Source organism: Anopheles coluzzii, chromosome 2 (genome assembly GCF_943734685.1).
Source record: "Anopheles coluzzii chromosome 2, AcolN3, whole genome shotgun sequence".
Classification (NCBI taxonomy): domain Eukaryota; kingdom Metazoa; phylum Arthropoda; class Insecta; order Diptera; family Culicidae; genus Anopheles; species Anopheles coluzzii.
The window spans coordinates 17,586,012-17,601,148 of NC_064670.1; the positions used below are offsets into that span (position 1 = coordinate 17,586,012).

The 15,137-nt window shown below is 45.7% G+C and overlaps 1 protein-coding gene across 4 annotated transcripts in view; it reads right to left on the reverse strand.

Annotated features, from left to right (window-relative positions):
• The window catches only part of LOC120949900 (GATA-binding factor A), a 35,862-nt gene that overhangs the window by 9,991 nt on the left and 10,734 nt on the right, over window positions 1-15,137 (reverse strand). The gene's annotated exons all lie outside the window — the stretch shown is intronic.

The following is a 15,137-nucleotide window of genomic DNA, read 5'->3' on the forward strand; positions in this document are numbered from 1 at the left end:
CCGCAAAACTATTTTCTATTTTGTAAGCGATTTTCTTATGTGTTTGTTGTGCTCAAAGAAGATTGAGTCGTGTCTATTCTAACATAGCTTCAAATTTTCAGCTTTATTAAATGTCCAAATTAGGTCTTTAATTAAAAGACTGATTTCTTTCCTATTTTATAGATGATAAAAAAAAAATGAAATTGATTTGTGTCTGGTTTAAAAACTGAACGAAGAATTTAGTCAAACATTTGCATTTCCTGTTTATTTTTAATGCTGTAACCGTTTTAATACAAGTAATATAGTTGAATTATATCACACAAATTGCAAGAAATTACTTTCGAATAATTATCTTTTATTGCAATACAAAGTGTGAAAATATTAAAATGCACAATGTATGGGAACATTATAGAACAGGACAGAATTTTCATGAACAGATTTAGAAAAAAAAGATGAGCTAATGGAAAAGATTATTTGACTAAAATAATAATAAAATGCTGCTTGTGCTTCTCGTTGGTGTTTGGTTTAAAGAACCAAAAGCATTGACGGAAGAATGTGAAAGCAAGTTCTCACGTCAATGAAAGAAATATTTAACGAAATTTCTATTTCTTCTATTCATATTTCTATTTAACGAAATCTTCTATTTTATGGATAAAACTTCCGATTGTTCAAAGAGGGTTTGTTTGACTCAGATAACTGATAAACCAAAGCATAGATAGCTAAGTCCATTAGTGGCTTACTGAAGTAGATCGGTTTGTTGGGTGACAAATAAGTTTGTCTATAAAAAATATGAACACGTTAGAAAGTGTATAAAACATGAGAAAATAATCAAGAAAAAATCACCAGAAGTTTATGATTTACACAATTATGCTCGGCCTAGAAGCCGTCTCTTTATGTTCCAGTGCTCAAATATCCTAAGTATATTGAGCATTTATGAGTCGTTGCAAAGAACCCCCATCATCCACATCAAGTAAAATATCTATGAGAAATTATAAATTTAGAATATATGTTTTTCATCAACTTTTCCTATTTAGTATTCTAGTACAGCTGCTTCATAAATCCCCTATAAAATTATGACTCTCTTCTCTTAGTAATTTTTTTTTAATTATTCCACGCGTTTTCTACGCAAAGCACGGGATTGAAAAAAAAAACAAAAGTTCCGAAAAAAAACCTTTCTATGTACTTGTCATAAAACTACGTTCTAGTTAACAATTATCACACCACTACGTACCATCATATAGCGTTATCAGCCATTTCTTTCGGTTGCTCGTAAAAACGGCAAGCTTTCCCGAGTGCAACTTGAACCACAAAACGCTCTCAAGGCTGAGGAGCTGCACTGCACCTTCTAACGCTGTGGACCGATACATCAAAGATACTTTTAAAGGGGTTTTTTTTACAACTTTTTGATTTGCTTGCCGGCATTCTGTTGCCCTGCTGTTGTACTCCCCGCAGGACCGGTGTGCCTCTGGGTGCGGTTAAATGTATTCATAATTTTATGATCCATCGTTTTCGCCCCCCCCCCCCCCCCGCACTGTCCCTGCATAGCCCAAACCAACCTCATCACTCCTTTTCCAAAAAGAAAAAAATACTTAGCACAAAACTGCTTCAATTTGAAGTCCATAAACAAAAGCGTACGAGCCAACCTACAGTACCACTAACAATACACTCCCAACTCCTGCGGAACTGGTTCGCTAACGCGTTCTATCAGCGGGTCGTAAAACTCGAGCCGATAGCATCCACCGAACGAAAGGAACAGTTTTACGACGGCGGCGGCATAGACTAAACTTTATAACCCTCGTATCGTATTTTTTCCATACTTATTTTTTCGTCCCCCTTTGCTAGATGTGTTACGCGCAAACGAGCCGACTGGGGACGGTGGGGATGAAATGAGGAAAAAAACACACTTCTTGCTGGAAAAAATGCACGCTTCCTAACGCTCATTGGCTCATATTGATGGTCGTAAAATGGGCGAAACATGCCCAGAAACAAGAAGCACCGAGTGTGTCGAATTAGAATGAGGCCTAAGCCGTTCTAAGCCAAGCGAACGATTTTATTGACCCGTCTAACTGGTCATTTTTCCACTGCAGGCTTCAATTAACGAAATTTTTCCTGCAACCACCTCCTCAGCTGAATGATTAATCACACCCTCCCGCAAAAGATATGGAGGCTCAAAAACTCTCTTATCAAGTGACCGAACGAAGGCGTCAGCCCGTTTTGCCTACCTATACCACCAGCTCCATCGCCTCCGGGACCTTCCTTCAGACCCCATAGCCGGGTGGGCTGGACTGTGCGAAGTGATTTCTTAATTTTTACGAGCCGAAAAGCGCAATTAACTTATCTGATACACCAATCTACGCAATCAAACCCGTTAATGTGTGATTCCGGGAACACTGCCCCGGGTGAGAGAGAGATCTTCATTTTGACGGCTACAACCCGAGGCTCACAATTCCAGCAGCCAGCCGCAACCATGCCAGGGGGGGAAATTCCTAGAAAATGTATACTAAAATACCATCCCTCCCTCCCCATCACCCAACCCAGTTGACCAGTGGTGATTGGTTCGCTGGACCGAGAACGAAAACGCTAGACGAGGCCACGGAATTGTTTCGGAATTTCTAATGTTTCCCTTTATTTCTCTCACTGTTGGGACTCGAGGAAAACTCCCCATCCAACAACGGGCATAGGGTAGTTCCGACGTCAAATGGGAGGGCGTGCTCCGCGGGAAAGGGAACAGGGAGGGTACGATCAAAAATTAGAAGCCCAATTTTGGAGCGTCTCCGGTCGGTTGCGTTTGAAGTCCATTCCATTTCTTTATCAACTCATCCATTCCGAACTGCGCGCTCGCAAGACGACAAATGAAACGAGTGCCACCGCGATGAATAATTCGAATTCCGAACAGTTTCTTACAGGGCGGCCATCTTTTGTGTTTAGGGAGGCGGGACGGGTACGGCTGGTAGACCGGGCCATCGAGAACACAAGAACACATACCGGAAGCGTACAAACAAGATTTTTACGACCGTTCCCATTTGGCGTTCCGCGATGCCAGCTCGTGTAAGGGCTCGTTCGGAAGGCACCTTTGGTATGTGTGTGTGTGTACGTGTTTTGAGGTTAAATACGGTGAAGACTTAATGTGGAGTGTTGGCGCTTAATACCTAATTGCAATTCCATTGCCACTCGGAACGGCTTGATAAAGATTGAGTAATATTAGAAGCAAAGAATATTATGTTCCACATATTCGTAGTTTCATTGCTACCGTTCATATACGCAAACCACCGACGGCAGTTTGTTGAAGACATTACAGTTTGGTAAAATCTATTTTTTACAGAATTAGGTAAACAAACCCCGTTAAGTTAGACTGTAAATATGGATTAGCATAGATAAACTGAATAATCATCTTTTGACTATAATGTAAGCAAGTTTTATAAAAAGTTTCGGATTGATAGATTCCAATTTTGAGCATAATCAAAATCAATACAAATTCAAAACAAATAATTCATCCAACAAAATGAACAATCGTTGGTTAAGTATAGAAAAATCTAAGAAAATATTAACCCAAGCATCATAAAGAACCAAGGTGCTAAAATAAACGAGAAATCTCGAAAACAACTTAAAAAAATACTGCCAACACTTTGATCTAATTCATTAAAAATTCTTCTTCTACTTGGCGTAACGTCCTACGCGAATATGCTCACTTCCAAGGCATTATATATAAATTTTAAATAGTATACTGATCATCTTCATAAGCTATACACTATTTATGTAGCAGAAATGAGTCATATCACTTCCAAAGAGTAATGGTTAATCATTTGCTTTATTTTGTACAACAAAGAACAATTACTAAACCCTCTCAAAACATTTTAATAGCTTACTCAACGCTCCAGTCAACCGGTATAGCGATGTTTCATGCATCTTCTAAAATTATGTAAACCAATTCTGCCTTGAACGTCTAAAATTTCAACTTCAGCCAGCTTTCACCCCAAGCCCATGCTCCAATTTGCCATTGCCAAACTAGCCAGCTCCCCCAACTCCCTGTCCGACCGAAATGCTTAACCAATCGGTCACTGTTGCAGAACACTGGAGATTGTGGCAAGCCGCCGCCGCCGCGCAGTGGTCGTTGTTTTTGGAAGATTTTGGTAAAATTATTCCGAGTGTCGTTCACACCAAGGCTACCAAGGCCCCTTTCCCATACCCACTGTATTGCCCAATGCAGCCAAACCGCAAGAGAGAAAGAGAGGGTGAGAGAGCGATCTCCGCGGATGTCCACAAACAGACCGACACCGCCGCCATACCGTACTCTCAATCGATCACCTGTCACGACGGGGTAGGCCAAATTGGTAACATCAAAACCCCCAGCGCGCCCAAATCGATCCAACCATTTGTCTCCGGGCGACGGATGACGCTTGATGGTCGATAAAGGTGGCGCACTACCGCTACCGACACGGAGCAGGGTAATCACCCATCCCAGAAGCGCATCACCCTTGTCATCTACCGACACACACACACAAAAATCGGTGGGAGGCCCACGATACTTCGTGGCCAAATCCCTGCTCTACCCGCTCACGCGGTGGTGCAGGTGACCTCGATCGCGTTTCGATTCCGTTCGGGGCTTCCGTTCCTTCGGAAATTATGTATGCCACTTTTTCGACACGCACTTACCTCACCTCCTGACTGGCCATCTTCATGCCCTCGCGCCCTGCGGAGGGAAAAAAACCGCCCCGCTGGGTCTGTCGGCATCCATTAGTCCAGCTCGACACCGAAGCAGTAATTAAATCATCTTAAATCACTCTCCCAAAACACCACACTCTTGCCCACCGGGCACCGGGCTAGCCGCATGATTCGAAGGAGCGAAACCCGAAATGAAACTCCCCTAATTGATTCAGCGAACCCAGCCAATTCCTTATGCAAATTCGAACCATTCGCGCTCGCCCGTTCGAACATTGTATGTGTATATTTCAACACACACACGCACGAGCGCTTGTACATTCGATTGGGATGCCAGAGGGTAGAGAAAACAACGCCGCAGCCAATGTGTCTACCACGAGTGTGACACCACGAGGTCTTCGGGTCTCGGGCGGGCCTTTCCAAACGCATGCACGCATGAGCATAAAAGAGTGTGTTCCATCAGGGCGGATTAACCGACATTGGGGAGTGGTGGCGGTATTGTATGCGATGGTATCATCTGGTCTGCTACAAAACGTAATCATATCGTACGCAGTAGAAATTGTACACTCGGAAATAGCTCACATTCACTACTGGCCACTACACCACACACTAAGCAAAACACGTAAACACGCCGAATATGCGGTTAAAGGAGCGAAACGAATAGGGCGGTAAGGTTTGAAGAAAGAGCTGCATGGCGGTAAGGAGGTATGGAGGTCTAAAACAAGGTGTCGGCTTCCTTCCTTTGTTGTTTGTTTGTTTTGTCTCAAGTCGACGGCTAAGCCCCAAAGCATCTCAAATATTTACTCACCCCCGAACGGTGGAATAGTGGTAAATGCTTCCGAGTAAAAGTGGTCAGTATTTGAGCATAATAGTTGAACGAAAAAAATGTTTATTATTTTTACCAACAACAAGAAGCTAATCCACACTGTTTAACAAACTACCAAAACTACACACATCCCATGCAGCCCGTAAATTTGACCACCGCCCAACGCCCCACAGTGCACAGCATTCGGAGCCGCTCTGTGTGGTGATTAATTAATTCACCATACCTGATTCCCGTTAGTGTCAACGCTGACCGCGCTCCGCCCGATCTTTCACATTTCGGCACCGGGTCTCGTTTGTGTGTCGATACGAGCCGCGATACACGGTTGGAACAAAATCTCTCACCCTGCCCCTGCCGTTAGCATCTCATGTCTACCACTCCTCCCCTTTCCCCCCCCCCCCTCCCTTCCATAACACCCCATCGTTCACTCATTGACTCATTTGCAAATGAGACATTTTTACGATCACCATAACCGTATATTATGGCGTACTTAAGACCAGGGCTTTTACGACGTCGGTTTTGCCTCTTAAGCTCCAACCCAAGGCAATAGTGGCAACGGAGAAGGAGTGGTGAAGGGGGGGAGGGGGGGTGGAAGAGAAACACACTCGTCACCTGCCGCCGTTACCATCCATCCTTCCCCTTTCGCCTTGCGTTACATTCTGTCGCCCCAGCAACCCTGCAAATCATAAAACAAAGACAAAGGACATCAACGGCCGAACGCGCCACGAACGTACCCGGAACCCACTCCCCCAGCATCTCAGTCAGCGTCAGCGAGAATCGATCAAGCAACAGAACGACACACTGAAGACGATCGGTAATGACAACGATCAACACCATGAGCCAAGCACTCACACTGCGCGCCCTGGCTGCAGGGTGTCAGTTGGCGGCAACAAAACAAACGAAACAAAAAAATACTTCTGCGTGTGTGAGGTTTCGCCGACCAACGAGATTGATCACTGCAGCGAAAGTTATCGACATCAACCCGTACGACCGTACGCGCGCGCACTCAGGCACACACACAATCAAACCGCAGAACCGCTGAAAGGGGTGGAACTGACGGCACAAGCGCATCCAAAACGGCTACGGATTTTTTTTTTCTTCTGTCCCTCCCGGACAATGCAAAATTGCTCGCTCGGGAGCTGGCGAGAAGGGGGGAAACGGACAACGCCCGAGGCGCACCGGGAAGACCGGGAAACGACAAAATGCATATTATATGATAATTTAGCACTCGATCATTTATTGATTTTAATGGAAATTGTATGTTTTATATGGTCACATGGCGTATGGGCATGGCGTCGGACTGATCGTTGTTCGGTTCTGTGTCCTGGTCCTGTGGGTGATTGTTTGTAAGTGCCGGCATCCTTTCTGGGGGTTGTTGCATTTCTGTTTTTTTTTTTTTTGGTTTTGGTTTTGGTTTTATTTTATTTTCTCCTTTTGTGTGTTGCTCTGTGACTGCACTTTGGGCTAGTGATTTGCTTCTCGCAGTTACTTGCTCTTTTTGTTTCCGTTTTCTTTCGCCTCACTCCGGATGTCTTTCACTTTTGAAAAGAGTTATATGTACTTTGTTTTATTCCCTACATCTACTTCTCTGCAAAGAATGCCATAGAATCACTTTATGTTGATTTAAGTTTAAATTATCGAAAGTCCATTTAATTCTTCTGCGTTCAACTGCGCCTATCTTCTCAGTGTCCTGGCTAAGAATACCCCATCCACAACTAAACACCCGATAAGAGATGGCTCTCGATCGACAAGGTGAATAAAATTTGCCCCCATTCTGCCTGCAGCCACTCACTGATAGTGTGACAAATAGAGCGAACGGCAGGAACAGAAACAGAAATAAACAGAAGAATCCCCCGCCCTGCCATTGGTGTGATTCTGTTGTGCAAACGTAGCACAGCCACAGAAAAGCAGCCGATCGCCATCGCAGGGGAGCGGCCCAAGCACGGCTCACTGACCACCGCCACCCAAAAGAAGAAATATTAAGCTTTCAGAGGACAGCGCAAACGTGCCGACAAATTTGAAAAATGTTACCAAATATTTCTTGTCCCCACGGTTGTGCGCACGGAACCGCCATGAACCCCACTCACGCCCGGGATGACGCGATCGCACAATCGGAATCCATTACGCAAGCCTCATCGAACGCCACCGGTGTGTTGGGAGGGTATCCGGAACGGCGCTGCGGATGCGTTTCACGAGCCCGCGCGACCCTCGGAGCAAACTCACGAGCAAACCCAAGCGGAAGGAATATCTATATAAACTAAATCACTGCAATTAATTTCGTTAATGTTTGTTTTTCTCCCCACCTCTTTTCCAATGGCAGCCGTGAAGCCGGCGTCTCGAGCGCGAACACCAGACCACGTTTGGTAGGAGTGCGGTGCCCATCTTCGGCAAACTTCTTCGTTGTTGTTTTTTTTTTTCTCCCTAATATGCTTAATCGACTCCGACTGAACGATTGAGGTCCATTGAGGCGTCACCGGAGCGATCAGAGCACTCGGCCTGTTTCCTTCCCTTCATCTTATACTCCGTTTTTCCCCCGCTCAGCTCGCTCGATCGATAAAGCAGATGGAAATGGTTGCTCACGAAACCACTTTCGCTCCTTTCGAGATTGATCAGATCCCGATAGGGGAGGGAGTTTGTTGCTACGACGGTGACAAAGATGCTCCCCAACCGATCGCGACTTAAGTGAGACCGAAAAGGATTGCCGACGATCGTAAAACTGCCGAATATATCAATTCCTGGGCCTGGGCCAACGGTCAACCATTTCCCGCCCGCCACCCGGACCCGGATCCGGAATCGAAGCGCACCATGATTGATCGCACACACGTTCTGGTGCCGTGCAAAGGGATCGTCAGCGCTGATGCTCCGCTGCCCAGCCGATAGACTTGTAATGTGCATCTGGCGGGGCCGTTTGGGCTGCTAGAAGGAAGCTGCCAGCAAACGGTGCTGGCGGATGTGGCGGAAACTGTCCCACCAAAACATTTTAATGCCACTTTCATGCTCTCGGAGCGTTCGAGGGTGCGCCGGATGTAAGCGTTTTATTCGTTGTTTTTCCTTTTCTTTACAGTTTTTTTTGTTAGTAGACATCAAACGCTCTCATCTCAAGTAAAAGCAGCTAGAGCAGAAGCTTAGCACAAAACGAAGTGAAAAGAACATTTCTCTCTGATCCATGCACACACGTACAATCTCAAGCCTGGCAGAAGAACGAATGACATCCGAAAGAAAGTGCCCATCCACTGGCTGGGTAACCCTTCGCTTTTCGGGTGACATGTACAATCCGAGCGGGCGCTTTGTGGTTTGCCGACGGCGGGAAAGAAAAATGAAGCCGAGGCAAAAGAATCTTCAGATCATCGTTGTCGCCAACAGCAAAGCCAGCGATAGTACGGCGCCGATCGTTGCTTCAGATTTACGCCGCTACCCCGCCTAGAGACGTTCGGTTGATACAAATCGCTTCGGAATCTTGTTAATCGAAACCTTTTTATTTATTGAGCTCGCGGTATCCGCCGCATCTCGTCACCTTTTCGCTGTATGTGTGAGGTTTTGTTTTTCTTTATATTCTCCTTATTTTTTTTTCAAAGACACGGTTGACAACTCTAACCAATATCAACCGCTTCTCCAGCTGATGAGGATCGTAGGGCTGTGAGCCGTGATGGGGGATTTCGGGATTGATCTACCTCGGGCACCTGAAATCCCACGGTGAAAGTTCCCACTGGCGCCCGGTCACATTCCTGTCCGGCACGCCGGAATGCCGGATGGATGCTGTAACACGAGTGAGCGATTTTTCACGCGGCACAGGAAGTGTAACGATAGTAGCTGAAAGCTTTTTCTGTTATACAAACCTCTCGCTGACGGTGGTAGATGAGTTCTCCCTTGGGATAGTTAGGAACAAATTGAGAACTTTTCGTGAGAAATTTAAATCTTTAATAAATCGAATTTTCTCTCATTTATTCTGGGAGTTGTTTAATAAACCTAAATTTTTAAATATTTATCTCTTCATAAAGCATAGTGAACATGTCCATCCAGTTGAAAAACTCATTTTTATCGCGATTTGAACACTGAGCATATTATACTGAATTTAGTGTATATGGTTGCCGATGACTTTCTGCACACAAACCGTTAAACGAAGAGGAAATTCACCTCTACCTAGTATAATTACACCTCATGAGCAAACAAGTACATACATCTTACATAAAATAAAACAATATTTTAAACGTAAGCTCCAGAAAGCTTACCGAGCAATTAGCTAGCCTATTTGTCCTAATTACGGTGGAAAGTTATTAAGTGCTTCAATTAAACTGTAATGCGTACAAAGTGCATCTATTTGCAGCTACCATAACAGCTGCATTCCTTTTTATTACCTCCATTGTCTGTTAAATTGCTACATCTATCTACTACTGCGTCGGTAATCCCTTAAGCTCTTCCCGGTCGGAAATGATGCGCGTCTTAAATTTGTACTCTGCTCCACACAGCGTCAACTAGCGTTGCGTCCATCTTGCTACAATTATTTGTTAATTAATGCTCCCTACGCGAAGATCGGACCGCAAGCCGTGTTAGCTGGGAATGGTTAACGAGCAGCAAAAATGTACAATTCATAAAAATGCACTCAAATTTTTGTTTCCCCCTTCCTTACAAACCCCCCCCCCCCCCCCCCCCCCCCCCCCCTCACTCGACCGAGCGAACAGGCGCGCCAGACATACGGTGCGCTTCAGACGTCGATGGTTTCTGTAGTGCATCGTGGTGGTGGTGGTGCACCTATTCCGATGCAGCTATTAACGAACTGCGCCCGGAACTCCACCCACCAGCAAATGGACCCAATGGTCCATTGTGCAAACAGTTGCTGTATCTCACAGGCCATGAGTTATGGTTACGAATGGAAATTTATGTGCTCCCAATGGCGTCCGGTGCGCCCTCCGCATGCAGCCTTGCACTCCGTACCGCACTGGCACTGGCTAAGAGGGTGCGTCATTCTGGATGCATTCGGTCGATTGGTTAATTTTTGGTCGCCCGGAAGCTATGGCAAATATTAAACCCATTAGCAAAAACATACCGGGAAATTCACCTCCCCTGCCCTGTGTATCGTCTGCACCAAACGGCCTCGCGAGCACATTTCGCCTGCTGCTTTGCTCCAGCCGATCCGTCGATGAGCTCATGCCCTCGTAGTACGACGCCACGTCCCAGTGAGTTGTTTACCACCGGAAAAATGATTTTTCATTTCAGAACAAATGCCCGCACACACCGTTGAAGTGCTCTTTGTCCAGATGCGCACCCAGGCGGATGGCAAAACCTCGACTGTGAGACCGGGCTAGCACCATCATCATCGTGCGGTTTCGGGCGCATTATTGAGATGTTCAATTAAAATTTATAAGTCCCGGCCTGTCTCGGGATCTGACGGGCCTGTCTGTTCGCCGAAGCCACGAACAGAGCGTTTGACGGTTCAGACCAGACATACACTGCCACGTCTGGTTGAGTTATGGTCCAGTTCGCCTTTATTATATTTTTTTTGTATAGCTATGATTCATTCAACTCAAACAACTTCCATCGCTCACTTCCACGGGGAGCCATTAGAAGAAAAGTTATGGTTTTTTCTGTGTTTTTCCCTTTCTTGCCAGCCCAGTCACGAGACCTTGCATTAGTTCAACACACACACACAAACTTGCTTCGATTTAAAATATGGGATCTTGCGAAGACAGTGCCCAGACGCGATGAAAAATTAAATTGTTCTACTTTTTATAAGTGGTACGGTATTTTTTCAACTATAGCCTTCGTTTGCTACTTTGAGGAGAGTAGTGATTTCCCTGAGCAATTTTCCATAATTTGTGGGTCGTCGCATATGGACTACTCTATATTTGGCGTGGTTTTATGTTAACGAAGTAATAGGCAATTTTCCAGTGCAATTTATTTTTTGCGATCAATTTTTATCAAAATATTTGAATTCTATTTTTCAAAACCGAAGATCAATGCAAGATCTTTTGAAATAATGCTACGAAATAACTGAAATTTAGAGTAATCAATAAAACAGTACTCATTACAATAAGAATTCTACCTTCGTCAATGAATAATCATCTACAATCTTCCTAAAAAGCTGGTAATACAATCTTATTTGAAAAGCTTGCCTTCCTGTATGATACCATCGTTTTCCCGGTACTAATGTGTAGTGAAATATTCGATCATCTTTATGGATGTACGTGGATGCCATTTTGAAATCATATAATCCAGTTTCCCCAGACAAATACACACAAACATATTTGTTTATGTATGCAACGAACAACACACTGCAAGCAAATATAGTGCTTCCCTCTCACCATCTGCATATGAACGAATATGCTCGAAAATAAGCACCACTGGCAGATGCATAATTATGTGCATCCAGTAGAAACATGCCACTTTGCACAGGTATTGATCGACGCACACACAGCACACAACACATATACACCAGCCGACCAGCCATAGTGGTCAGCATGAAAGGGTGAAATAAATTACCAACACGCATGAGCTACACATTACGCTCGCCGTTCGGTTCACCCCAAACAACGCAACTGTTCCCACGAAATTATGCTTCCAGCGTGAGCTACATTCGCCGCACTGCCGTGCTCTGGCACTCTGGAACGCTGCTGCAGTGCATTTTTCATCCCAAAACACATCTCTCCGCTCGCGATGCTGTAAAGTGCTGGGAAAGCAAGCCACAAACCAGAAACAGCTAGGGAAGAAGAAAAACGACGATCCTTCCCATAAGTAATGGCCTTCCGCACGCCGGAGGAGGTTGCACTTGAGAAGTGAACGGTACGGTCTGGATCGCATGTCGCTACACTGGCGCCTGTGGCCAGATTCCGTGCACCAGCGTGTTTCCGTGTTCGTCTCCGTGTCCTACCGATCGGGTTCGAAAATTCGAATGTGTCCTTTTTTTTGCTTCTTCTTCCACACACCGTCCCAACGGCGTGGCGTGTCAGCAGGAAACATGGAAGTGCTTTATCCCAGCTGAAACATTACCTCTCGCACGCTGCCAGCACGCACTGTGCACACCTTTTTTTGTGCACACAGCGCAGGACGGCCGAGTGGCCAAACTGGAGAAGGGCAACCAGTTATGAGAAAATTTCACGCCGCTTCAACATTACGCCATCGATCAGGTAGCTGAGCGCAATCTGTCTTGCTCCCAGGCGAGCAAGGGAAAGAACTTTTATGGCCATGCACTGCAATCCTGTCCTCGGAAAGCCTTGCATGGCCGAAAGGCACCCAGGGTCTCTTCTCCACCGAGTAGTCGAACATGCGGCAGCAGCAAAACCGTTGCCATAAATTTTTGCAAACTCACAACTCACCAAACGAACAGCGCTGCAGCTAACAAGCACAAAACTGCACACTGTCAAAGCGTATGCACAATTCACATTTCCGGGCTTAGGAGTTGGGCCGCTCGCTACTAGCGCTACCATTCGGGAACATCAGCTTGCATGTGTTTCTCCATCACTCTCCATCCGTCTGTGGCTTATTAGTCTTCTCCATTCTCAACGAGTCGCGTGATTTATGATACCTCACGCACGCACGCAAACACACTCGCTCGTTCAACCAAACACAAAGCCAGCTCAACCGTATCGGAAGCACCGACAACAACTTGGCAGCGAAACAAACGCTAACCCAACGCCAAACCGCACCAGCCCTAGTGAGTGAGGTAGTCCGATCCGGTTGACATTTACACCTAATATTCATTACCGCAAATGGTGATAAAACGATGCTGAGTGTGTGTGTTGGTGTCTGTGTTTTGTGTGAGCACAGTCCCCAGGCTCTAATCTCGTCAGCAGCTCTAACAGTGAGATGCCATCAATCATCCATCGCTGAGACGCATCCTATGTGGGTGCCAACGCCACTAATGCCTAAGTACCTAAGTTGCCGCTGATTAGCTACCGGTTTGCAGCGCCACCTTCTAACCTCACTTCCATGCCGGGGGTCAGGTATCGAACTGTGTGCCTGCGTCCCCGGCGGCGCTACAGCTGCAACTCGTTCCCTATCTTGCCTCCTATAAGCCTATTACGAACATTCCACCCGGGATCGAGTGCACCCGCCGACGAAAGATCAACGACGAAATCCCGGACGGCTGCTGTCAACGCACCACCAACACCGATCACATCGTGGACGATCACAAATGCGACCGTTCTTGTCAGCGGGCATCTTCCGCATCAATCACTCCGTCCGCAGCTCCGCTTTTGGACGGGAACCTGTCATCAACGTCACCCGTGCTGATCTGCCGTTCCCTGCGCTAATGAATGAGCCGCCCGGCACCGAAACATAGCTCCCGTGTGCGCGCCACGGTCAAGATCTGGATCACTGCAAATCCCGCTCACCGCTGCTGGAGAGATCACTTCAAACAGTGAACAATAACGATAACAAAATCAACAAAAAACACACACACACAAACACCAGAAGCAGCTCACTCTCGGGGACTATCCAAACAACAAAAGTTACTTATCTAATAGCGCTAATATTTTGAGCCCCGCTCTACAGCAAACAACATCAACAACCATCCCCGTGCTGCTACCGGCCTACAACACCCCTTTTCGTCACCCGTGGAACATGAGCTGAAGGCATTGAAGGCATTATAGCATCAGATAACCCGCCGCTACCTGCCCGATCGTGCTGGAAGGATGGTTGTTTACTCTCCCTCTCTCTCTCTTACTGCTTCAATCGATCGACTCGAGGAAACGGTTGTAATATTGCAGAACAGACGCCAACGCAACCGGCCCGTGTCTGGAGCCAAATCCGAACATACGGATCGTTGTCCCAGAAAGATCCCGGTATCCCGGGTAAGTGCCGACCCAGTACGATCAAGATCTAGTAGCACTTGAGATATTTTTGTTCTCTTCTAGAGATCGTACCTGCTCGATAAATTGCATGAACGACGAATCGACGACTGTGAGCAGTAGATACGAGCTACGAGATATGAGTGTTGAGCCGGGTGAAGGAAAATAGAATCTCAGCTCACACACGCCCTCGCAACTACCTGAATTACGGGTACGCTAGGTTTAGGGAAAGCGAGTGCTGGCAAAGTGGCAAAAAACCGGGAAGATGACCCGTGACCCTGCCGGAAATGATGATTTATTGACTTCGTGTTGAGAGTTTTTGAACTTTTACAAGGATCGTTGTGTAAGTGAACGTAACCTGCTGTTACTGCTGCTATTGCCGTCTGCGTCTACGAGTGTATCCTTGAGCGCTGACGAAGGTGTTTGCCATTCTGAGGATATCAGGTATACCGGATGTTTCTCCAAGTGAAACATCACAAAAAGGCAATGTTTCAAAAAAAGGTAGACATACAAATAGGCGCACTATATTGGGCTCTGCATTTCAAAAACAAACATTAAGATCTCAACACAAAAGATTAATTATCGAATGAGAAAGCGTCTAATTTCATATGGTTGCAAACGGAATGCAACTATTACTGATAAGGTTGATTTTTTAATCCATGAAGTAAATTTAATGAAGAATTGCAAGCAGCCCAATAATTCAATTTTTGACAGTTGTAAACACTTTGTAGTTATTTAATATGCTTTTTTTCTATTCCTGTCTAATTCCCTGTTTTGATATGCTGAGATACTGATGACCATAGCTGAGTACATTATTGAACGAGTTGTCTTACTGATGTGCGATAACTACGCGGCATAAAACAGTTGTCTTACCACTTTACGTTATACATCGT